General features: G+C 40.3%; 1 protein-coding gene and 2 pseudogenes across 4 annotated transcripts in view; 1 reads left to right on the top strand and 2 right to left on the bottom strand.

The window, feature by feature from the left end:
- Nucleotides 1–27,684, bottom strand: part of ninaC (STKc_myosinIII_N_like and MYSc_Myo21 domain-containing protein ninaC) — a 2,219,740-nt gene that overhangs the window by 1,484,658 nt on the left and 707,398 nt on the right. The gene's annotated exons all lie outside the window — the stretch shown is intronic.
- LOC137239927 (uncharacterized) lies at nt 11,170–11,819 on the bottom strand (annotated as a pseudogene).
- LOC137239919 (THO complex subunit 6-like) lies at nt 16,879–17,821 on the top strand (annotated as a pseudogene).

The raw sequence follows: 27,684 nt of genomic DNA, 5'->3' as shown, positions 1-27,684 counted from the left end.
CGCGGAATCGTTGCCCGTAGAGGTATTTGTGAAAATGTTTAATACACTCTACTAATGCCGACAGCTCTCTCCGTGTAACGCAATAGTTCCTCTCTGGTTTTCAAATTGATCGGCTGTAGTATGGAACTACATTCTCCTCTCCATCGACCAGTTGTGATAAAACGTCTCCTATAGCGTATCCACTCGCATCTGTATCTAGAGTAAATGTTGTTCCTGGAATCGGATATGCCAACATTGGGGCAGTGCATAAACGCTCTTTCAATATTTGGAAAGCCACTTCTTGCTCCTTCTTGCATTCAAAAGCTTTATTTTTTCTTGTAAGCTCGTGGAGGCTGTGGGCTACGCTAAAAATTTTGGTACAAATCGGCGGTAATATATGCATAGCCCAAGGGAACTTCTCCATTCCTGCAGGTCCTGTGGTCTTGGCCAAACTTTTACAGCCTCGATCTTTTCATTCACAGTGCAGATGCCCTCTGTCGTTACCTTGTGACCCAAATAACTTATTTCCTTTTTAAACAGCGAATACTTTTTGGGACTTAGTTTCAGACCGGCGCCAGCTGTTCACTGGAAAACTTCCTTGAAGTTCTTAAGATGTTCTTCAAAGTTCTTTCCCAATACGATGATGTCGCCCAGGTACACTAAGCACGTTTTCCAATGTAGTCCTTTCAATACCTGATCCATGAGTCTCTCAAAAGTAGCTGGTGCATTACATAGTCCAAAGGGCATTACCTACTGTAAAATGCCAAAGACCATATCCAACACTGAAGGCTGTTTTCTCCTTGTCTTCCTCCTTCAATTCCACTTGCCAGTAGCCACTTTTTAAGTCCAGTGTGGAAAACCATTTTGCACCAGATAGAGAGTCCAGAGTGTCGTTAATTTTTGGCAATGGGTAGCTATCCTTTTTCGTGACGTCATTCAACTGTGGTAGTCCACGCAAAACCTCATTTTTCCATCCTTTTTTTTACAAGTACTACCGGTGACCTCCATGGGCTAGCTGATGGTTCGGTGATACCGCTGTCGATCATTCCTGTATGATTTGACTTACAACTTCCCGCTTCTCCAGTGTCAATTTGATGTTTCACAACGTTGGTGCGGCCTGGTTTGGAGCCACCTTGGTCAACTATGTTCGCGTACTTTAGGAGCAGTTGTTTTGCCTTACTCTGATAGCCTTCCTCTAGCCCCTCCGTCCATGGCTCTAGCCCCTCCGTCCATGCCGTGATGTCATTTGAAAAATCAGTTTACTAGTTGAAACGTGGTCCTGGAGCTGCTTACAGTTAATAACCACTTCAGCCTCTTGCCATCTTCTCAATATAGCTCTTTTGGCCAGTGGTGACTTGAACTCATTGAGTACTCTTACCGGAATACGTCCATCTTATTTGTCATAGCCAAGGTTTTTCCTACAAGTACGTTCGGTGTTGATCTGTTTGCAGCTTCGACAACCCACAAATCTCCATCAACCTTTGCCCAGATGACTGCTTCTGATTTTGGTGGTATTTGCTGACTCTCTTCCACCAGCACTCGTTTACTGCTGTAGCCTCTCTCGTAGCCGCATTGTATTGCTTTGCATATCTATCTTGATGCCTTGGTTGATTAAGAAGTCCACTCCAATTATGGTTTCATCAACAATCTCTGCCAATCTAAAATTATGTAGTACCGTGACGTTCCCAATTGCTACTTCACATGCTACTTCTCCAATTACCTGGGTGTCCTCTCCCGTGGCTGTACGTAATCTTGCTCCAAGCAATGGTCTTATTTTCTTCTTGACTAAATCTGTTCGAATGATGGAATGAGATGCACCCGTGTCTACAGTCAGTAAACGGTCCTTTCCATCCACATGTCCTCCGACAGTAAGATTTCTTGACCTTCTCCCAATTTGCGAGATAGAGATTATGGGGCATTCAATTGCGGTAGCCAGCTGTCGCCCCTTGCGGCTGACTCGCTTTAGTTTAACGATTGAGTAGATAGGGAGATTTGCTCATCTCCTTCAGCACTGCGTTTACGGCCACCCACATTGTTGGAACTATTAGGGTTGGTACTGCAATAACGTGCAATGTGCCCTGGCTTTCCACATTTAAAGCATTTGACGGCACCATCGTTTTTCTGCTGCGTTCCTTTAAATTCTTCCAAAACTGTGTCTACCCAGTCTGGCCTTTCCACTTCCACGCGATGAGCTTTGTATGCGGGCTTACTCAAAAGTGACACTGTTTCCTGAGTCAGTGCATGGGATACCGTTTCAGCAAATGTTTGCTTTGGGTTTGCGTATGTAGCTCGCTTCGTTTCCATGTCCCGTATGCCATTTATAAAACTCTGTATTTTTACCTTTTCAGTGTATTCCACGGATGCGTCCGCATTTGCAAGATGAGCAAATCTTTCAACGTCTGACAGGGGCGGGAACTGTTATTACTTTTATAATATGATTCCTTGCAAAACTATCAATTTTGGACTTTTAATATATTTGGATCAAGGGAACAGCTGATCCGAGAAATGCAATTTTTTTTTTTAATTCGGATAAGCCATTTATTTGTTATCAAGCCGGACTTTTATTTTGGCCTTAAAAAATAAAAGTCCGGATTTAACTTTGATTTCGGGACTTTTATTTTTAAAAGTCCGAGTTTAACTAGTTCTATCGGACTCAAAAAAAAAATAATAATAAGCACCCCACGCTTTTTACTGTGAATTAAATTATTCTGATAATAACTTAAATTTTATTATAATTTTATTTTGAGGTGATTAACTATAAACGATTGCTTGAACTTCTACTACTGTTATATAAACTCTTTTTAATTCAAAATTATTTTCTATTTTTTAGTTCGGTTTGCTATAAAAGCGTGTTTTTTTAGTTTTTTAAATTATTATTTATTTTTAATTTTTTAGTTCAAGTAATTTTAAAAGTTTTAATCGAGAGTGATGAAACCTCGAAACGCCAGCGGTCCATGGATGAATCCAACCCCACGGCACAGAAAAGGGCCAAGTCGCAGGGAGGACGGACGCGGTTTTTCGCCGAAATTGCCAAGGGTCGGCAGATCATTGGCATTATAGACGAGAGCACGAATATGGCAGGATCCCGAAACAAAAGTGGAAGTGGATCGACGCCGCGCTCGCTACGGTACATTCAAAGTGGTAATAAGGCCAATTGACCTTATGGCCGTTGACCTTATGTCACCGCACCATCACATTAATGCATTGTGAATGAGCTTTGATACGTGTGCAAAGTTTCAATCAAACTTATGGCCATTCAAAGTGGTAACAAGGCCAATTGACCTTATGTCCGTTGACCTTATGTCACAACACCATCACATTAATGCATTGTCATCGAGCCTTGATACGTGTGCGAAGTTTCAATCAAACTTATGGCCATTCAAAGTGGTAATAAGGCCAATTGACCTTATGGCCGTTAACCTTATGTGACCCCACCATTACATTATTGCATTGTCATCGAGCCGTAATACGTGTGCAAAGTTTCAATCAAACTTATGGCCATTCAAAGTGCCAATAAGGCCAATTGACTTTATAGCCGTTGACCTTATGTCACCACACCATCATATTAATGCATTGTCGTCGAGCCTTGATACGTGTGTCAAGTTTCAATCAAACTTATGGCCATTCAAAGTGGTAATAAGGCCAATTGACCTTATGGCCGTTGACCTTATGTCACCACACCATCACATTAATGCATTGTCATCGGTCCTTGATACGTATGCAAAGCTTCAAATTAATCAGACTTCTGAAACCGGTGAAAATTAAGCTCAAAGATTCCGTTACATACAGGCCAAGCTAATAAAAGCGTGTTAATAAAAATACAGATCTTACTTTTATATGTGGACTTTTATGGAAAAAGTTCCAAAAATAATAAAGGATGCATGATTGGACATGATATTGCTATAGGGATTTTCACCTAGGACAATTTTTTGACCAGGACTTTTTCGACTCCGAAAAAAAAAAAATTATTATTTTCCATACCTGATGTCTAAAGGAAGGTGTGTGGCTCGCTTCAATTTTGTTTTTGTTGTTGCGTGATTATTTATTTAGAAACAGCTTGGGGATGGTAATATTCGTCACAATATGTACTTGTGTCTGCGCATATGAGTACAAGTAATGTGGATATATATGTTTGTATATATATATAATATATGTATAATATTGTATCGAGTTTAGGGAATTTCTAATTTTTATGCACCATCTGCTAACATTCGAACCGCTAAACTGTTGAATAAATCACTCCAATATTCAATATTGTAACATTGTGTTCGCTATAGTTACAATGTTCTCATAACGCAATGTTGTTAGCATAATGGCAACATTGCGCCTAATGCATGGACCTGGACACAACACATATATACACGCTGCCGTTCATTCAAGCCAGTATGGGGTTAAAAATATCATGTTTAAATCTATTTTCGCCACTGTCTGCAGTGTCAGGGCGGAAGACCTACTCCTCCAAATTAATTTTTTCTGCCTCTATTACCTCTCGTAGTCGTGCTTGAAGTTCGAATTTATTGCTGGTTGTGTTTAATCGAAATCATCCTTCAGTTCCTGGATCCTCAATTCACTAAACTTGGCATGCCCTTGTTGTCTTCCGCTAATCTGGAATTTATTCAACAATTCCTCTTCTAACACCAATTGTAACGAATTTTGGGAAATTCTGATTATTTTGCACCTTCTACTAGAGCTGCCCATTTATTTCTCCTTTATTTATCTGGTATTTACTTTTGTCTTCTAATTATATGCGTGGGTATGTGTGAGTAATCTTCCTGCAAAAAATTATGCGATTAATCCCAAAAGAGAGTGGTCTGCGATTGCTCTCTTTTGTCCTTATTGGAGTCTAATTCATCCCCTCTATTCCCTTTTGGGTACAGTTGGGATAGATCAGTTTGAAACTTATGTAGCAAATTTTAAGAAACAATAAAAAATACGAACCATTTCCAGATACACCTTAAGGGATATGACACCACTCACCTGTTGTTTAGGTACTCCCACTGCGAATGCTTCAGTTGACGAAATCTTACTTTTGCCTGGATAGTTTAGGTGTTTCGGCTAACCTTACCCCGTTATTGTCTAAAGATGATGAGCTGGCAATGAAGCAGCTGGAGCAATACACTGTGCGAATCGGCAATCGATTTGAAACTAGTCTCTTATGGAAGAGTCATGAGATCACTTTACCTGATAGCATGCCTATGACTTTATTTCGAGCTCGATGCCTGCAAAAAAAGATGCAAAGAGAGCCAAAGTTGGCTGAGGTACTTCAGCAGAAGTTTGACGACTACTTACAAAAAGGGTATGCCAGACGTATGTCAGCAACGGACGTTGCCACCAAAAAATGCTGGTATCTTCCTGTGTTTGCGGTAACGAGCCCTAAAAAAACAGGCAAGGTGCGCCTAGTATGGGATGCAGCCGCAAAGGTTAATGGCGTGTCACTGAATGACATACTGCTCAAAGGGCCCGACCTAGCAACTCCTCTGCTGTCAGTATTATTCAAATTTCGGCAAAGACGAGTAGCTATCTCGGCCGATATAGCTGAAATGTTTCATCAGATTCAAGTTCGGAGAGAAGACCAAAACTGTATGCGCTTCTTATGGTATGAACCAAACGCCGATGAACCAACAATTTTCGTGATGACAGTGATGACTTTTGGAGCTACGTGTTCACCCAGTTGCGCCCAATATGTCAAAAATAAAAATGGTGCTGAGTTTCAAGACGAGTTTCCTCGTGCTTCACAATGTATTATTGAGAATCACTATGTAGACGATACGTTGGTAAGTGTTGACACTGAAAAAGAAGAAATAAAGTTGGTAAACGATATCCGCCACGTTCATGCGATGGGAGGTTTCCATATTCGAAACTTCTTGTCCAATTCACATCGCGTTCTATCTGCGTTGAACGAAACCTCAACTGATGCCCTTTGTCTCGATCTTTAAAAAGAGCTACCAACTGAGAAGGTATTAGACATGTGGTGGATCACCGCCAGTGATCATTTTGGATTTCGGGTTTCCCCCAAATACAGGGACTCTGATATCTTTATTCACCATCGACGACCAACTAAGAGCGAAATTCTTAGTTTGGTTATGACAATATACGACTCAATCGGGCTGATCGGTTTCTACGTTATATACGCTAAATTCATCTTGCAGGAAATATGGAGAGCTGGCTGCGAATGGGACGATCCAATTCCCGAGGACCAATTTAAAAAATGGATTAGATGGCTTAGACTTATCCCAAAAATAGAGAGTCTGAAAATCCCACGATCGTATATTCGTATTGAATTTTGCAGTTGTTCACCTCATATAGAGTTGCACACCTTCGTCGACGCAAGTGAAACCAGCTACGCGGCAGTATGTTACCTTCGATACTCTTACGGCAGCATAATTAACTGTATCATAGTTGCCAGCAAAACAAGAGTAGCCCAACTCAAATTGATATCAATACCTCGACTTGAATTAAAAGCTGCACTTCTGGGAGCCCGCCTTGCCAAACACGTTATTGAATCACATTCTGTGCCTATCGACTGCTCCGTATACTGGTCAGACTCACGAACAGTACTCGCTTGGCTGCATGCTGATTATCGTCGTAACAAACAGTTTGTGGCATTTCGAGTCAGTGAAATTTTAGAACTAACTGATGTCAATCAATGGCGTTGGGTTCCAACAGCAGAAAATGTTGCCGACGAAGCCACCAAATGGCACGGTGATCCAAATTTATCAAACGACAATCGATGGTTTAGCGGACCATCCTTTCTGTATCTTCCCCGGAATGAATGCCTCGTACCTGTACAACAAAAACACGTTTCAACAGAAGAACTTCGCCCACAATTTACTGGAGTTCACAGTTTACCGGCAGAATATTTTGTTGGGCCTAAACCAGAGAACTTTTCATCATGGGACCGTCTTTTTAGGCAACTGCTAGGACCTTTTACTGTGCTCGCATTTGGTTAAATTTGGTACGGGGTAATAAAAATGTATATGGTGTCCCAAGTACCGACGATTTTCGTAAGGCAGAACGTTTTCTTTGGAAAAAAAGACCAGAAAGATGTTTTCAAAGACTTAATAGCTTCTTTGTCAACTAGAAAAATTGTTGGAAAATCTAGCGATATATACAAACTATCACCCTATTTGGATGACCACGGTGTTTTAAGAATAGATGGACGTGTTAAGATTGCAGGGCGACCAGATCCAGTATTGCTACCAAACCACCACCGTATTGCGCACTTGATCGTAAACGACTTTCACATCAAATACCATCATGGTAGCATAGAAACCGTAGTCCGTAGTCAACGAAATACGACAAAATTACTGGGTACCAAAACACCGCGTTGTGACCAACAAAGTTCGTCGCAATTGTCAGATTTTCAAAAAACAGAGGTGTCCAACCACAGCCACCTAGAATGGCATCTTTACCTCCAGCACGTACCGCACAGTTTTGCCGTCCGTTTTCTTATGTGGGAGTTTACTATTTTGGTACTCTTCTTGTGGCAGTCAGGAGGAGCACCGAAAAGAGGTATGGGGTGTTTTTCACTTGTTTGACAACCAGAGCTGTGCACCTGGAAATCGCATATTCGTTGTCTACTGATTCCTGCATTTTGGCAGTACGAAATTTTATGGAGCGTAGGGGAAGCCCCTTGGAAATATGTAGTGACAACGGCACACATTTTAAGGGTGCTGAAAGAGAAATGAGGTCCGGGTTTGACCTGGTGGATCAGAACCGCATAACGAAAACTTTTACTTCGGCTGCAACTGAGTGGCATTTTATACCACCAGCATCTCCACACATGGGACTATAAACGTTCATTGTATGAACCTCCGAAAAATGGACGTGCGCTTGGCACGCGCAACGCACTCCACACACAAGACACCAAAACGCAGTGTTTTTAGTTTTAATTATTTTATTTATTAAGTAGTTGTATAATAATGTCTTTTAATTATTTTACTCTTATTTTTATTTATTAACTTTAGTTTGCACACTCGATTATTTTAGTTTTGTTTCTTGCGCCAATGTTCGTCTTGCGTTTTTAGTTGTCCAAAATTTTAATGATTATTCAGAGCCGAATTGCTGTGTTCAAGTTGTTCAACACCCGTGGGTAGACAACGGGTGTTGCAGCAACTTGAACACATGGTGACATTTTATTATTTATTATGGCTCTGTTACAGGAAGAGCTTGGGAGCGGCTTGTTCGCTCAGTAAAGGACGTACTTCAACGAGTTTTAACGACCAGCAGACCGAACGGTGAGATTCTACGTGCTATGTTAATGGAGGTGGAGATGACAGTTAATTCTCGCCCCTTAACTTATATCCCTATCGACCACGTAGGAGAAGAGGCCTAACGCCCAACAACTTTTTCCTAGGTAGCTCCAATGGTGTTAAGTCCTTCGCAGAACCGGTTTCTGAGGGCATCGAACTACGTCGTGACTAGCGTACATCGCAACAACTGGCTGATACATTTTGGCGACGTTGGGTCAACGAATATTTGCCCAGCATTACCAGAAGGACAAAATCGTTTTCGGCAGTAAAACCTATTGAAGTCGGTGATATTGCTCATATAATCGATCCAAATAATCCAAGAAATTGTTGGCCCAAGGGTAAGGTAATTGAAGTGCATAAAAGCAAAGACGGAAGGGTAAGAAGTGCTACACTCCAGACCGCATCCGGAATTTATGAGAGGCCTACTGCCAATATAGCTGTTATGTACTTGAATGGCTCGGTACACCCTAATGGACAGGATATACCGGTGCGAACAATCTGGCAACACGGCCGGCATAAATCCCACTATTTTCCCGCCGAAAAAAATGTATACGCTTCGCTCGCTGATTAGCTCATAAAAATCAGGTGATCAAAATTGAATAGAACGTAGGTAAAAAAAACTTTGTAATAGGAGACAAAGTTAGTACGTGAATTAAGGTCAGAGTGATACGAATAAATTTTTTAATCCTCCTTTGTAAATAAAGAATAACGGATTGCAAAAAATTTGCAACCTTTTTAACATTGACTTTTTTTAACACCCATGAAGCATCATTTCGAGACCTTCTCTAGTGGCGTGCAGCTTATTACGCTTTTTCATTGCAGAAATAACTCTTCTGCTAAACCAAGGACAAGATTTATTTAAAACATGGACAGTACATGAGATGACGGGAGATGACGATCAAATACGACATTTATGTTTTGGTTAGGTTAGGTTTGGTTAGAGTGGCTACCAGTGCGAGCACCAGTGCACTTAGGCCCACAAAGGTCCCGTTGTAATACCACGTGGATCTCTCCCCTACTCAAACCAACAGGTCGATTTAGTAAACGTCAGGAATTTCTTAGGTTCCAAGTTAACCAGATCACAAAGATCGTCAAAGAAAGGAGATCCCAGAGATTTCTTCGTCTTGTGCCAAAGCGCCGGACAATCGCACATAAAATGCTTGACTGTTTCTATCTCCTCTTCGTCTTTGCAGCTTCTGCAGTAATCATTATAGGGAGCACCCAGCCGTTGTGCATGTCTCCCGATTACTATGTAGCCGGTTATAAGTCCAACCACCAGAGATATGTCTCCCCTTCCTAGAAGAAGGAGACGTCTCGTGCGTCTCGCGTCCCATTCAGGTCACAAGAGCTTAGTGTGGTAGCAGGATTCAAGATTTCTCCATCTCACACCCGCTTCCCTAAGGAAAATCCCTTTCAAAATGAGCTTTATAGGTAGCGAGCGTCTTGCTAAATCCCTTCCAAGACGACGAAAGCGGTAATTACTAGCATCTGTGGTTAATTCGAAAGGTTTGTTAAAATTTGGTTGGAAGAGTTTAACTTGTGCTTGCAGTTGCTCTTTTATTTATTCAGTGCTTCTAGTGTAAGTTCGTCTAAGGTAATTTTAATTTTTGCGCTTTGATTCTTTGATATGCCACCGTTCTCTCCTCTGAGGAACGTAGTGAGTGGTTTGACGATGGCTGCAAAATTCTGTATAAATTTTCTATAATAACTAGCGAGACCCAGGAAGTATCTGAGTTCCTTCAGTGTTCTGGGAATGGGGAAATCTTTTATAGTTTGTATTTTTGTTGGGTCAACTGTGATCCTGTCGTATTTAATTATATGCCCTAAGTATTCCACAGAATCTTGGAAAAAGTGAGATTTCTCGTTGGAAATCTTCATATTCACTTGGTGAAGCGCGTTTATTATTATGCGGATATGTTCAATATGTTCTTCGGGAGAGGAAGAATAAATGAGAACATCGTCTATATAAACGTACGCAAACTTCCCGATGAATGGTCTAAGGATATCATCCACGCATCTTTGAAAAATGGATGGGGCATTTTTCAGGACAAACGGCATACGAAGGAATTCGTATTTAGCCCCATTTACACTAAAGGCCGTTTTTCCCCTGTCAGATTCATTAATAAAGATCTGATGGAAGCCAGACTCTAAATCTAAAGTAGTAAATAACTTTGCATTACCTTAATTCTGTATGGCCATAGCTACATCGGGTTATGGGGTATCTATATGTGATAGTTTGAGCGTTTAGCTTCTGAAAGTCTGCGACCATTCTGCGCTTAGGTTTCCCTTGTTCATCGGTACCTTTTTTAGCGACTGTCCAAATGGGAGAGTTGTACGGACTTTTGCTGGGTTGAATTACATTACATTTTCTAAAAGTTTGTTAATTTCTTTGTGAATAAAGTCATTATCCGATATGGGGTACGGATATTGCTTGGTCCAAATAGGATCTTCTGATTTCGTTCTAATAGAAGCTTGAACCGTGGTAGTATATGGTAGCACTTCGTTTGCACTTTGGTTTTTTTGCATAATTTCTTCGATTTCTGACCTATATTTTCCACTATTAACCGTATAATTAATTTTTTGCACAGATTCACTTTCTTTCTTGGCCCTATATTTATAACTGAGCTTGTTCTCGAAAAGATTGATCTCTGCTTTGATTTTTCTAAGTCCCTGTTCACCCAGAATCATATCAAATTCTTCTAATGCATCTGTTTCAAAAAATGTGAGATTATGCTCTAATAATTTTATTATTTTTTTTGATTTAGTTATTAAGTAACCATGAAGGGTTTTTACTTTTACTGGCTTGATTAATATAGGCTTACCGGAATTGCATTTTTCACTTATATAATTATTTGTTGCTCCGGTGTCGATCAGGATGTTGATAAGTTTGCCTGTATCCCTGCAGTGCCGTTGCAGACACGGCAAATCGTTAATACGCCTAAAAAAACACTGCTCTTTCATATTCGTCATCTTCCGGTGCAAGTGATTGTAATTCTTCGTCGCTTGTTTGGTTAACACGTTGTACCTTCTATTGTGCGTTGAAATAGCGAGATGACGGATTTCGTTCTCTTTTTTGAGGATCTCCACGAAATGGATTATTTGGAGGTAGTCCTTGCATTTGACGGTCATAGCTGTTTTGTTGTGGTGGTATATTGTATTAATTTGATGGATCTACGTCCATTGGTTGGTGATGTTGCCTTGGCGCACCTGCCCGTTAGGTCTGTATCTTTCTGGTTCCTGGTAATATCTTCTGCTTGTGTTTTGATACTTCCATGTATTATATTGTCGGTGGTGATTATATTGCAAAACGTCGAATTGTGAGTTCTCATTATCGTGGTGTATCGTACTTGCGATAGAATAAGCCTTTTCTAAATTCTTTGGATTGTGGCTATAGAGGGTGCCGCTGGTATATTTGCTATTCAGGCCAAGAAAGAATGTTCTTACAGCTTCCTGGTTTACATACTCCTTCATGGCTGGGGGATTCTCTGAGCTATCCATATCGACTTTAGTGAGCGCAGGGTTAAGAGATTTACTAACATCGCTATGGAACTCCGCCAGGGTTCTTTTCCCCTGCCTTATTCTATTCATTTCTTCGAGTAACACATACAGAGGTCTCTGGTCCGCATAAATGTAATCGAGACGATTTATTATAGAATAAAAATTGAATTTGGTGTCGTGGTTTATTAAAATATCGGTCGCATCTCCTTGAATTTTCGAATGTACAATCGAGAGTGCCGTGTAATACGTGGGTTTAGTAGTGTAATTCTTGATGTTTTCCATGTGTTTCCAGGCACGTTTTCTCAACGATCTATAATTGTTCGTGTCGCCTGTGAATGTTGGCAGCATTTTAAAAATTTCCAAGTTAATTTGCGACGCATCAGTAATGTTGGGTGCACAGTCTTTGTATTGATCTGTGACTGTTCCATTAGTTTCAAGAGAATTCATCCTCTCTTGGGTTTCATTCAGGGTTGTGGTCCAGGCAGATATATGTGCCCTCAGGTTTGCTATCTCCTGTGCGGTAATTTCGTAGTCGATGTTCAGCGATGTACGTGATGAGTCGAAAAACTGTTGCCGTTTTCTTCGTAATCCAGTGTGTTGTCCGTTGGTTTCGGGATTCACTTTTTGTCTCACTTATAGCGCTGCTTGGATGGATTATCTATGTTTCAAGACTTATCCGTATTATCCCAATTTTTTAGGAATCTAGTTTTTTTCCTTCCCTAGGAACGGCGAATTTTTTATTTTTTGTCCTGTAGTGCAGGATATGGCTTATTCAGAAAAGGACGGACGAGCCCCCAGTTAATATCGATTATACGATATGAGTAAAAAAATATAATTTTCACTACGCCGAAGTGCGTGCTCTTTATTGATATTCTTTAGACTGCTTGTTTACATGAATCTTAGTTATATTTATACTACTGAGATACGTCGGTTCTTATCGGAGGGAATTATCCCCTTGTTAATTGTTTAAAGTTTACCTACGACTGTAGATAGATATTTGGGTTCACTATTGTTTGTTGTATAGATGAAGTTCTTAAAATTGTTTAAGTGTTTAGTGTATGTTATCTTATGGCTATTGTTACTTATGAGCCCAGCAAAAACTGCCCAACGCATTCACGTATACAAATGCAAAATCTTCGGCTGTCATCTCCTCTGCAACAAAAGAAGTTTGTTCTGGCTATGGCGGAACTATACCAGGTGGTAGCACGGTGACCGCTGATTTGAATTTTTTTAATGTGATTTGCTACATCAACTTCCGGCGCATTACGGTTTTGACATTAGTCCATGGATTTACAAAAACAAAGTACGTGGAATTTTTATTTATGTTTGTAGCTATGTCACCATGCTACCACCTTGTATGGTTCCGCCATGGTTCTGGCTGAATGTCAGAGAGGAAAGGGGAGATATCATTTTTGCATTATAGTCTATGGTATGCATTCCCACTCATTTGTTTCAATTTCTTGCCAGATTTGTCGGTGCACATCAACAGCCATTGTGGACAAATGTCAATAGCGATTATTAACAAATATAACAAATATTAATAATATTGTAACGATTTTACTTGCAAATCCTCTTATTTGCAATCCTCTGCTAAGTTCGAATCACTAAACTGTTGAATAAATAACTCCCAATTTGTAATAATGCAAAATGGCCTTTATTAAAGTACTTCACAATAACACTCAAACTGTGCAACGAATAGCTTGCTTAATAACCAAACTGATTGATAGCTCAAATGAAACCCTTTCAAAATAATACTGCTATTGCTCGCTAGATATCGTCTTAGTCGTAACTGCTTGACAACTCAAATCAAACTGAATTCCAGCGCCTCTACATCTGCGGCCTTTTATACTTTCTGGTTTCCTCGTTCGCATCTTCTAGAATCTACTAGCATTGTTCATGAGCTCTAAAACTTCTCAGATATAACTAAAATTGCACAATTTTATAGTTTTTCTCATTGCATACTTATAGGAGTATCTCAGATATATGCATGTATTTGTGGATTGACTCTCCGCTGCTTGTATACGTACATGGTACATATATGTAGACGCAGTTATTGTTTCGTTTATGTAGATACATGATGATTGAATTATTGATGTACATTCACGTCACTGCTTAGCATCGGCTTAGAGCTGGCAGCACTCCTTAGCTTTGCTAATATCCTTCACAACTCTGTACGGGCCTTCCCAACTGCACCGATATTTGGATGGAACACCTTTCCGCCGGTGAGGGTTGTATAGCAGTACCAAATCTCTCTCCCGGAAACCTTCCGAATTATTTTCCTTGTCGTACCTGTGTTCCATCTTACTACTCATTATTCTGGATCGTTCTCTCGCACTCTGTTGCTTGGCCAATGGAAAACTACTTTGTAGAGCTTGTTCTTGACGGATTGGCTTCACATACTCAGTATCGTTCCGACGTTTCCCAACAGAAGTGCGCGCTGGCTTGAAACCATCCTTGCATTCTTCTGAAAAATTCTTTCATTCATTTTAGTGCATCCATTAGGGTTTGTCGATGGCGGTCTTTTTCTCGCAAGTACTTTTAATTTCGCTTTATTTGGCACATTCCATCCATCAACCTTTCCTTTTGACTTTCGTGGCCTTTGTCGAGTCTTTTCCACCAGCACTTGCTTACTGCTGAACCCTTTTTCCAAACTGAAGTTAAGTGGCACATCTTGGTTCTCATAATGCATCACCCTTCTCTGCATATCGATCTTGATGTCATGGTCAACCCAGAAATCCACTCCCAATATAACTTCATCAACAATCTCCGCAACAACGAATTTGTGTAAAACCATGACCTTCCCAATTAAGAATTCACAGATCACTTCTCCCCGGACTTGGTTATACTCGCCAGTGACCGTACGCAACCTCGCTCCAGTTAACGGTTTTACTCTCCAGTTGACCAAGTCAGATCGGATCAAGGAATGAGATGCGCCCGTATCTACAGTCAGTACACGTTCTTTACCATCCGCATTCCCTCTGAAGGTAAGACTGCTTGATTTCCTTCCAATTTGCGACACAGATATCACAGGACATTCAATGGCCGGGGCAAGTTTTCGTTCTTTACATTCGACACGCTCTTGCTCATTTCCGCCAGCTTTGCGTTTACGGCCACCCACATTGTTGGAACTATTAGGACCAAGATCGCAATGACGTGCAATGTGACCGGACTTCCCGCATTTAAAGCATTTGATAACTTTTTTACTCCGCTTTTGCGATCCTTTCAGCGCCTCCAATATTGCGTCTACCCACTATGGCCTTTCTACCTCCACACGGCGTGCTTTGAAAACTGGCTTACACAGAAACGACGCTGTTTCCTGAATCAGAGCTTGTGACACCGTTTCTGCGAATGTTGGCTTTGGGTTTGCGTATGTAGCTCGCTTTGTTTCGGTGTCCCGTATGCCACTTATAAAGCTCTGAATTTTTACCCTCTCGGTGTACTCCACGGGTGCGTCCGCATTTGCCAAATGTGCCAACCTTTCAACATCCGAGGCAAACTCCTGCAAAGTCTTATTCGCTCTTTGGTAGCGGTTTTGCAACTCAATTTGGAATATCTGTTTTCTAGGCTCGCTTCCGTAACGTCTCTCTAAAGCGCTCATCAATGTTTCGTAGTTGTTCCGCTCGTACTCTGGGATGGTCTGTAAGATTTCCGCAGCTGGTCCTTTCAATGCTACGAAGAGTGCAGCAACTTTATCTTCAGCATTCGAGTTGTTCACTGTTGCGGTCTTCTCAAATTGTAGCTTAAAGTCCTGGAAAGGAACAGAACCGTCAAAGGATGGTGTTTTTACCTTTGGATTACTCGTTAAAACTGCTGGGCGATTTAGTTGCAACTGCTCGATACGTCCTCTCAAAGCATCCACCTCGGCCTCGATTTTATCCTGTCGACCACTGAAGCCTTCATGAAACTGGGTTAGTTTTTCTTCCATATGCGCTTCCAGTTTAGATGATATACGGACTTCCTGCTCTTCTAGTTGTGTGGAGATCTGAGATGATATCTGTGCTGAAATTTGTGCTGACATTTCCGAAATACGCGTTTCTTGTGCTTCAATATTTGATGTTATACGTGTCTCTTGGGATTCCAGTTGAGATGCCAGTTGAGATGTTATTTCTGTCTTTTGCGATTCCAGTTGAGAAGCCACTGTCGATGTTTGAGCAGATAATGCAGCCAAAATCATGTTCAAGTCTGTGCTCGTAACTGTCTGCGTAACTGTCCCTTCCATTTTTGTTGTTTCCTCGCCTTCAAGATGAAAGTCATACTCTTCCACGACAATTCCTTCTAATTCAATTGCCTCCCGTAGTCCTGCCTGAAGTTCGAGTTTAATGCCAGTTGTATTCAATCCACGGCTCTCCAACTCCTTCTTCAGTTGCTGGATCTTCAATTCACTGAACTTTGCCATGTCCAAGTTGTCCTCTGGAATGTATTCAACAATTCCTCTTCTGACACCAATTGTAACGATTTTACTTGCAAATCCTCTTATTTGCAATCCTCTGCTAAGTTCGAATCAATAACTGTTGAATAAATAACTCCAATTTGTAATAATGCAAAATGGCCTTTATCAAAGTACTTCACAATAACACTCAAACTGTGCAACGAATAGCTTGCTTAATAACCAAACTGATTGATAGCTCAAATGAAACCCTTTCAAAATAATACTGCTATTGCTCGCTAGATATCGTCTTAGTCGTAATTGCTCGACAACTCAAATCAAACTGAATTCCAGCGCCTCTACATCTGCGGCCTTTTATACTTTCTGGTTTCCTCGTTCGCATCTTCTAGGATCTACTAGCATTGTCCATGAGCTCTCAAACTTCTCATCTATAACTAAAATTGCACAATTTTATAGTTTTTCTCATTGCATACTTATAGGAGTATCTCATATATATGCATGTATTTGTGGATTGACTCTCCGCTGCTTGTATACGTACATGGTACATACATATATGTAGACGCAGTTATTGTTTCGTTTATGTAGATACATGATGATTGAATTATTGATGTGCATTCACGTCACTGCTTAGCATCGGCTTAGAGCTGGCAGCACTCCTTAGTTTTGCTAATATTCGTAACAATATTAAAAAAAAGGAATTTTATAGCACCAATTGCTTTTCTTTATGCATTATTGGCGCTCAAAAGCTGTTATAGTGTAGAAATGAGTGACTAAAAGTTGAAAGCCATGTATAATGTTATTTCACAAGCGATTTCCGAATCTGGCCGGTTTTTTTTTCGGTAATAGCCTTGGTGATATTTTTGTAAAAGAGTAAGTGTCGAGATATGAAAAAGTACTTAAAAATGCCAAAAAAAACTTGTCCTTCAGCCTTTGCTTTCATCGCGATTTCCTTATAGTTGGCGCCATTAGTGTCATTTATGGTCTCGCATGGAATGAAGAAAAGCGTGAATTGAGCACATTACATAAATGGGAAATAAAAATTCCGCTTGATGTAGATGCAGTTGAGGTACCAGATATTAACTTTTTGTGGCTGCGTGTAGGCAAGGATTATTTATATGCCGTGTGTGGTGACAATGTTATATATCAAATAAATTTGGAAGATGGCTATCGTGGACACACGGGATTATATACAGAGTATAACCGGCAGTGATAGTGGACAAATATATTCAGCATCAGAAGATGGTACCGTATGCTTTTGGAGTGAACAACAAAAAGAATCAACAGGCAAGTTAGTACCAGGTGAAAATACACAGTTGATGCGGCCGGAATATGGCAAATGGATTCGTGCTGTTTCTACAAATGATGATTGGTTAATTTGTAGCGGTGGACCGAAATTCTCGATATGGCATTTACGCACAATGGAATGTTTGCGTGATTTCGCTTTTACAGGTAAGAAGAAAATTTACTGGTTGCTGGTCATGCTCAGTCTTATACCATGAATGGAGATATACAAGCGAATATACCATTAGAACATACAGCTGCATGTTCAGCGGTATGGCAATTGGAGCCAATTAAATTTATGTCCATTGCGGGATATAGCAATAAATTCAATATTTTAAATGATTTTAGATATTTAGATAGTAAAATTGAAATATATGGTAATACAGAACACACACATAAGGACGTAAGGACGTCTTGCCTTTGACAAAACTTAAAGAAAATGTGGTGGCGAAAAAGCAATTATTTCTTCGCCGAGCTGCTGCCAACGAGTGCGAACGATTTTTCAAACCTTAATTTTATAATTCATTTTAATAAAAATTTTATAAAAAAAAAAATGTAGTGCTATTTTTTTCGTTATAAATGCGTTAGGACTATGGTATAAGTATAACAGCTAGATAATTTGTTATTTATTTCATTATATATGCGTTAGGAATATCAGATAAATACAACAGCTAGTTAATATGTTATTTATGCCATAACGCTAACGCATATTGAAAAGAGAAAAATATATGAAAGCTTAATACCAGAATTTAGTGAACATAAAAAAGAAGGCTGCTCACATGTATAGAAATATATACGTGAAGATTTGTCACTCTGTTTTAACAAACTGATGTAAACATTTTTAATTCCTCACGCATAGTCTTTGTAGCACTATGGATAATTTAATGCATTATATAACAAGTAGCGTTCTAACTGGGAGACAAACAACTGATATGCTTTGCTTATAGAAATCTTTGTTTACAAACAATAATTATGTGTGTGTAGTATGTATGTATGTATGTATAATTGCTTACAGATATTTTTGTTTACAAATAATAATTATGTGTGTGTAGTATGTATGTATGTTTATACTAACGGCGTTAACTCCCGCATGCTTTCGTATACGAGTGAATCATGTTATCCAGCTCTGCAGAGTTCTGGGGTATATGAACACTAAATCCTGAGAGCCTCTTTTGAAGTTCCTCACTGTAGATACGCCAGTTGGCGTTTTTAAGGTTCCTATGCCAGACAGTTTTGACCGCCACCCTACCAAGGTCGAACCGGACAAATCTATGAACCGAAAAAGAGTGGTCATCAAGCACCATCCAATTTTTTATCATAGTTTCTCCGCCCAGATCGGGGTGACGTCTAGAACTTCCTGTCTGCTCTTAGTAACAAACGTGGGTGCCGAACCCTATTACAAATCTTAAAGTATGATAACAAAATCGAATAGTGACCCACCCCTTTCGTTCGTGTCTCCACTACCCCACGCTTCGTGGTACGCATTGGCATCTCCCGCTAGTAGTAGTGTCCCCTTCGCATCCACAGCTATCTTGCTGACTAGCTCAGTCGAAGCCGACTCCTCGTGTGGAAAGTAAAAGGACATCAGTGCAGCATCAGTACCACTGAACGTCACCGTCATAGTTGTAGCATCCTCGTCGCTAAACTGGGGTAGAAAAATAAATTTTAGTTCAGGTCTTACCAATATGCAAGCTCTCGGTTTCCCGCGTGTGGCACCACTCACCAACATCAGTCCCGCCGCTTTCAGCCCGCATATCTTATGCCCTACTATCCGGATCATAGGCCGCCTTCAGGTCGTTCGAGTAAACCTTAATCTTCATGGTGTCGAACCCGAATTTAATTGCGCCATCCGCGAGCTCCAAAAAAGGCAGTGACTCCTTGTTGAGTAGGAGTAGCGCCTGACGCGTCGCCCTGGTGCTATGCTCCAGCTTCAGTTCTCTCCAACGAGAGCAAGGTAGCTCTGGGTTGAAGGTCATAGTGACCTCAAGGACTCCCTCCGGATAATCCGGCTTGGATGGAATCCAGACCCTAGCTCTCGGCCTAGATGGGATGTCCTTGAAGTCGACAGCCCTGAGCATCGCACCAGGGTAGAACTCATCCAACCTAGCCACCGCCTCTTTGTACAAGTCCGCTGACCTCTGGTCATCGCAGGCCACCAACTTGACTTGCCCCTGGTACCAACCCACCTCTTTGCAAACAGTTGGAGATCCAGGGATCTCTCTTACCAAGGCGACTGAAAAAGTGGCCATTTCGGTCCTTATCCAGTCCCATTTCTCTTTGAAGATCTGCTCTTTATCAGGATTAGATTCAAAGACCCCCACAAAGATGCTACTTTTAGCAACCTCTGCGAAGGAGGGGCCTTTGACTCTAAGTCTCTTAGGATCATTTTGCGCAATCTCCATCGAACGATTGCGCTTACCGGAAGCCTGTACCTTCACCGGAGCAGACTTCTTAAAATCAGGGACGATGGTTTTCGCCCACTCAATTCTTGCCCGTAACTCTTCAACGTCCCCAGGCAACGCCATGGAGAACAGGTTGGGGGCGTTTGCCAACCTTTTCAGGATGCGTATAGCCACCTGCCTATGCCTACTGCGCATCTGTGAGGGAGGTGGCCTATTCTTCCTTTGGGTGTACGCCGTCGGCGTAGCCGGAGGCAAGCGGACGGGCTGCTCCCCCATCCTAGCAGCTCCCCCGGTAGCAAGCTGCCTACCGAGATGATTACTAGCAGAAGCAGCTGGTCCAGTCGTCGCCCCCAAAGCTCCCCTAGAGGAAGTAATGGGCGATGTGCAAAACTCCGGCGCCGCCTGAAGCCTTTGCGCACCACCCGCAATAGCCGCACCGCGGCTGGTAGAGGAGCCTGCATCGCACGAGCTCCCAGATTGATGGGTGTTACCCCTTCCTGCTTTTTGCGAGTTCCGGCCTTGTTATAATTATAATTATTTTGTTTTTAAAAACATCCATTTCTTAGACCCTCGATTTGCGGAGGACGGGTTCGTCCACCCCAGACAGAGATCCGCTATACCTGGGGTAAGGCCAAAATTACAACTGGGTGTGGCCTGGTTCCCAAAGGGCTCCGCTAGCGACTGGGCTATTTGAGAGGGCCCCCAGCCAGGCTGACCATCGGCACGGCAACGTATAATACAACTGGTCTGGCCCGCACCTTGAGACCACGTTCAAGAGCCACTTCCATATGCCAGAGCTATTAAGGAACTAAGGCACTAATGGCACTGATTCCTGAACTTAGCTAGCACTCCCCTAACGGGGTTTCTGTAGTGACTATTACCAGCCGGCATCCTCTAGGACGGTTCAGTCCAAAGATTTTCGCCAGCCTATGTTTTAGTTAAGATGTTCAAGTTTCTTATCTACCGTATCTAAATACCAACAATAATTCCAAGGAATACGAGAACAATCACTGAGCAACACTTTGGTATCCACAGAACGGAAATCACGATATTCATAAACATATGGCTCAGGACGATTAAACCCAACGTTAACAGTACAAAAAAATTAGGTCATGGTCTAATACAAAACAAAGCTGGTCAAATTTAAGAGTATATGTCAAGTCGGATATCATAAAATGGTCTAATACGCTGGGATTTCTTGTTGGCATACCTCGTAGGTATTATGTCATTTACTATGGCTAAACCAGCTGTTGAAACTTGGTCAAACAGTTTTTTTTACTATACGAGTCATTTAAAAGTAAATTAGCATTGAAATCGCCACGCAACATTCATAATCAATTAGATACACGGACAGGGCAGTAAAAAAAAAAACAATCTAACGTGCAACATTTAGGCGGGTGGAAAACACAAGAAACTAAAGCTTTTCTCACACCATCATAGACCTCAGAAATGATAAACTCAACATCTGAGTCGTCAGACATACTCAGAGACTTAATGCTAAGATTTTTCTTGCAATAGATCGCCACACCACCACCTTTCTTACGTTTCCTGTCATTCCGAATGACGTTATAGCTACTAATACAAGAATGCAGATCAGAGGTATTTTCACTAAACCATGTTTCACTTACACAAATAACATCAACCAACGGTTCCTCAAAAATGTATCTAACATAATCCATTTTATCAGAGCTTAAGTTGCGTGCATTAAAATGAACCATGTTAAGACCAACAGACTGTTTACACAAAATATTCAACAACAACTTATGATTACCATTAGCGCCGGTAGTTGAGTTAACAGTTATGTTAAATTAAATATTGTGGCCTGACATAGAGACATCATTGCATTACGAAGAAGGGAGAAAAGTAGAAAAAAAAAACAGTAGAGAGCATACAAATAGAACACGGAAAAAGAAAGGAAAAAAATCATTGTATCTTAAATTTAAAAATTCTGTTATACTCTTAAAATTATTAAGCTTACATAACTTTATGTTAAAGATTATAAATTTTTACAGTTTTACGCTCTGCCACCAATTTCACCAATGTCTATCTTATCATTTATCCTAATTGCTTCTTCGCCATCTCTTGTTTGAACCATCACCTGTCCTCGCACAGAAAGAGCTGCTGCTAAGAATTTTTGACGCTTTAACTGAGCTGCATATTGCATTATCTCGCGGTTCGCTCTCAAAAGGCTTTCACGTATGTAAATTCTAGCAGAGCCTTCGATTGAGATGTCGCTTGCAATCAGAGCTTTTTTGTTGGTTTTAAAATAACTAGCAACAGCTTTGAGAAAACGACCTCGAGCATGTGAGGAGAACATTTTGACGACAATTGGTGAACAAGAAGCAGAGTTGCTGCTCGTTTGTTTGGATTTATTGTTCGAAGAACTTCTCTAACAGCAGGCACCTCAGTGTGCACAGCTCTACAAATGTTAGCGAAGATCTCCACACACTTCTCATAAACAGTATTAGGTATGCCGCTTAAAATTAGATCAGTGGAAACGGCACCATTTTCACGTCTATCAACTTCTTTCTTTAGTGAGATTACCTCTGCTTTTAGAAAAAATAGTTCATCGATCGTGTGGAATTTATTTGCTCCGTGTTATTGAGGTTTAGCTGCTTCAGTAATTGCAATGATAGGATTTCTTCTCATTTATTTTATTCTGAAAATATTTGGAGTATAGCGGGTAGGGGCTTGTTTGATGATCTTTCTGTATTGTAAAAATTCCTTGTTGATTGTATTTTGGCATTGTTATAGTAGATTATGAATGTACCGTTAAGGGAGTTCTTCGTTAATCAGGACTTCTCCTCTAAAATCGTTTAAAAATAAGATGCTTCTGGAATGTGCTCGCTGTTGGTCACTTCGCAGTTTGGGAACTGGCTTCTTAATATATTACTTACACAATATTCATTTCCTAAATTTAATAAATTACTTCTTGAACATATTTGAAGTGAGTTGTACTATTTAAATATTTTCTATATTTCGTAAAGAGTGTTTTTGCAATTAAAGATTAAGTCAAAATTGATTTTATTATTTTTCTTAACGGTCCTAATGTCCATTAGTTTTAAAAATGATTCGATTTCTTTGCTTTTATCATCTTCCAAGTGTTTTATGATAGGATTTGTAATATTTGTAATTTCGTTAACTTTTTCTATGGTGACTTTTTTAATAATGACTTGGTTATTATTATTTTTCAAAACTTTGTTTAATTTATTTGGAACTATTTTGTGATCTATGTGGTCTGGATTTCCTACGATCCATTTCCACGCACTGCGCTTGTTAGCTCAATATGTTCCAAAATTTCGTTATATCTGCAAGGTACAGTGGTAGGAGAAGTCTGTAAAAAAACAAACTTTAGTTAGTTCCCTGTGTCCTTTCAGTTACGACTGAGCTATTCCTGTTTGTATTTTGTCGTAAAGTTAACATTAGTCTCAACTTGGCTTGACTGTTCTCCTTAATAGTTATTCGAATAATTTGTGTTTCCAAATATTTGGTTCGGATCTGCCATTATTTGGTAATCGTTAGCATCTGGATTTCTTGTATGGGTATGGTATGCTCTTTGCAATTTATTTGGTGGTTGTGTTTGTTGTGTTGGAAGGTGGCGCTTTGGTGCGGTCTGTTCTGGTAGTTAATTTGTCTCGATTGCAGGGACCTATCTATGTCCATAGGGACGGGTGGTTTTGGTGGTAAGTTGGGCCTATTAGCTTGTTTCGCTTGATGATTTTACCCTATCCTATTTTCTCCGAAACTTTTTTCGTATTAGGGTTTTGAGGAGTAGGTTAATTCGGGATAGAAAGGCCGGTTTTTATAATGGTTTGTAGTGTATCGAGGGGAACGCGGTTCTACCACTCAGCTTCAAACGACCAATGCACAACGAACTCCCACCTGTTGGTATCACCGTCAGTATGTTGCACAATCACGCAAGTGCCGCAGTCCATGCGACCTCCCCGTCAAGAAAGCCGACTCTACAAAAAACTAAATACCGCCGAAACAGTAATGCTCGAATGTAAAATACCCAGCAACAAATCACAGTGCGGACTGAAGGTAAGAATTTACCAGATATAAACGTTTCTTGGTAAAAGCCTAGTTGAGGGGTCGACTGCTAATACGCTACCAAAAATGTCGAGAGAGGTGTCAAAAGACGGAAAAGAAAAATTGCATGTCTGTCCGGAGATATTTGCAGTTGAAGTTGGCGATTTTCATGTGATTGTTGTAATGTTGTAGTACCCATAAAAAAAATTGTCAACATAAGTGTTTTGCGCGGATATAGTTTTGGTCTCCAAAGCGGTGTTGGACCTACCCAGGGTAATTTTTAATAAGCGCGGCCGAATGCCGCCAACGCAGAATGGTGTTCTGCACAAAATACTATGGATACCACCGCCGGTTTCGGAAGGATCCGCGGGTAATTTTTCGGTTTTTCGCTAATATCTTTTGAACGAGTTAAAAGTTTTATTTCCGCCTTCGGATTATTAATACTGATGTTAAGACGCGTCGTTTGATACCTCTCTCGATATTTTTGGTAACGTATTAGCAGTCGACCCCTCAACTAGGCTTTTACCCAAATTTCAATGATCCGATGTCGAAGAAAACTCTCATTTTTTATCCGATTGATGTCGCGGTGTACATTTAGAAATAATATAATTGACTCTTCCACTACTAGTTTGTAGTCTGAAAGAAGTTTCTAAACTGCCAGTTATATGTCTAAAACGTTAAAACCAGTGTTACCATTTTAGCTTTTTTCTAAACGGAGAAAGAATTGATTTAACTTTAAGCTTTTTTCAGAAATTGTTTAGCCCTATTAAACCTTTTTTTAATTTTTAGAAAATCTTGATGAACAATTTGGTGTAGATTAAGTTTTAATGAATTTGGGCTAGCTATGAAAACTTTGAGGTGCTTAATAACAGATAATGCTAGCATTAGAAATCGAGGAATTGTAACTTTATTAAAGCAACATCAAGCTAGTAGCGGTTTAGTTCCGTGTGTTTGCCATTCGATTCAAAACTCCTTCTCAGTTCGCAAGTAGACAAAACAGCTATACAATGCTATTTGCTGCCATTGAGGGTGGACTTGCACAATTACGAGCTAAAGTCAAAAATTTGGAAAAATTTTCAAAATGAAAAAAAGGTGTTCTGAGGAGCTGTTATAGTTCTGGAGTTCCTGAAATTAAGGAAAAGAGTTCTTCAAAACAACTATCACATTTTTCAAATCGTTTTTCTCCTTTTCAGGAACTCCAGAACTTTTGAAAGGCATTTCTTAAATTTTACAAGTTTCTAATTATTTCGACTTTCAGAAAAATTTAGAGAACTTTTTTCCCATTTTTAGGAACTCCAGAACCATTGAAAAGCTACTCAGAACACCATTTTGGTTTAATTTTCAATTTTCGCTTTTGGAAAAATGTGAATATTGGTCGCAAAGTTGTTCTTTTTTCAGGAACTCTAGAGCTGTTTGAAAAATACTTAGAACAGTTTTTTGTTTTTTATGGTTTGCGAGGTTGTGTATTCAACTTCACAGATATGCTGTAGTAGTTATAGTAGAAGAGTGTCAAATGAGTAACATTAAATCATTTTAACAAAACACAGATTGCATCTGTAAATTATTTTAATTATTTTCTATGAAATAGGAGTACAAAATAATTTTAGTTATTTACTAGAAATATTAAATGTTTTTAGTGATTCGTTTTTTAAGAAAAAAAATGCACAAAACATTCAAAAAGTTGCCTTAAACTTTTAGCTTTTTATTTTAGCCTTAAAATTGTTTTTTCATTTTTAGAGTATATTAACTTTGGTAACATAACGGTTGATCGTAACGTTATTATTGGGTGTTATATATTATGTGTTAATAGCAACTCAGTTTTCGAACATTACATATGCTACATACGCATGTATATACAAACGCACTATACTCTTGTTTCATTACCACTTCTTGTAATCATACCTACGAACTATAATACTCTTACTCAATAAATCATTCGAAGTTTAGCTGTCAAATTGGTGCGTTGTACTTATTAATACATAACATAATTGGTGACGAGCGGGTGAAACAAAAAACAAAATTCTTCACAAAGAACTTCTTAATTTTATATATAATAAGCTGGTCTGATCTATTTATATGGGGTGCGAATAAGACAAAGCTTTTTCCACCTTACAGCTCAACGTTTCGCTAAGATTTTCTTGGCATCTTCAGGAGCGTAACCGTAAGTTTATTTAGAAATCAATAAAAAGAGCAAAAATACAAAAACAACATTAGTAGGTATTACATATAGATGCACAAAGTTTAAAACACACATTAAACATTTATATCTAACGTACACTGAAAATGATAGATTTTTGTTACATTACATATTTACGTTAAAAAACACTAAACAATAATATTGTTGCTGTTCGGCCTGGGTGCGTCTGAAACCGGCAGTGGGTAGGCGCACACGGGTCGATCTCGGAATGGATGGGTCACTCAAAGAAATAAATAAGAACACAAAGAGGATTCCCTCGTTATAAAATAATATTTAATTAGAGTGTAAGGAAATATAAAGAGGATACAATATTACCTTTGCGTATAACTTGACGATGGTGATCCTGGGCGATGTGAACTGGTTGGCGGTCGATCGAAAAAGAGGCCGGTTATCCCGTTGAGGACAACCGCTAAGCCGCGAAAAAGTCCTCTGGTATTAAGGAGGGGAAAAAAGCCACACACACAACAACCCCCACATATACGTGCATGGGTGCTGACAACCCGCACACACACGTGCATGCGTATGAAACGCCGTTCTTGCCGTTTATTACAAATTCATTGGAAATTCTATGCTTGTGAATTTTGTATGAAGAAAATTCAATAAAAAATAACTTATTGTAATGATACAAGCTTTTAAAACGCACACCTCTATTGTGAATTCATACAAGTGGCGAATTTTCGATAAAACGTTCACAATAGTGAACAGCGAGTGAGTATTAATATGTAGTCTGATTTTCTGTATACAAATTTAAAGGAAAAGCTGATTTGAAACAAATGTGCAATTCATGGCACTTCAATTTAATAACGGCGAACACAAGAAAAAGAAACCTTTCTTCCATTCTCTGACCCTTCGCGACAGCCGTTCTCCCTGTCAGCTATGATTTGACACGTAGGTATGGCAATGGAGGGATAGAAAGATTTTTCCCTTGTACGAAATCACAATGCACACCTCTTGCGACGGTGTACAGCAGAAATTCAATAAAAATAAAAAAGTGTAAAAATTCATAGATTTCGGTCGTTACCGAACATTTTCATGTTAGGCCTTGGTTGTGCCCGAGAGTACCCAACCGAAGATGGTACTCTGAGCCAGCAAAGGGCCAAACGTGGTGGGCAGAATCCCTGATAGCATTATTTCGGCATATACGTCTGTCCCTAGTACGAGGCGGATCGGGGCGGATGAATAAAACTGTGGATGCGCCAGACGGAGATGTGCGTACGGGGATGCGATGGCGCTGTCGACGCTGGTCGTGGGGGCCATTCGCCGAAAATTGGACACGACCGCCGCATGGGTTGCAATTCGTTTATTTTGGCCGTGTCTTCCTCGTATGCGTAGTAGGCATCCTGCTTGCCCGCCAATGTTGCTGGCAGGGAGTTGGAGCTCCTGGGCGAGCTCATATGCTATCACGGTGGTGGGGGAGCATCCGTCAATTAAGGCCCGGACGAGGTGTAGCCGCCCCCCAGCTTCTATCTTCACGACCGCGGTGGGTGTGATCGCTACCGTTGGTATCATGGTGGCGGTGGCAGCTGAATGCGGGGCTAGGAGCCCTGCCCGGAAGGCGGACACGGTGGTGAGCTGCAGCGAGTTGGATCCGTGACTGCGATATCGTGGTTGATGATGGGTGTGATGTCGTTGTTGCAGGCGAAGAGGCCTTGTCTCCGC

Source organism: Eurosta solidaginis, chromosome 2 (genome assembly GCF_040869045.1).
Source record: "Eurosta solidaginis isolate ZX-2024a chromosome 2, ASM4086904v1, whole genome shotgun sequence".
NCBI classification, from domain to species: domain Eukaryota; kingdom Metazoa; phylum Arthropoda; class Insecta; order Diptera; family Tephritidae; genus Eurosta; species Eurosta solidaginis.
This window is presented reverse-complemented; position numbering and strand designations above follow the sequence as displayed.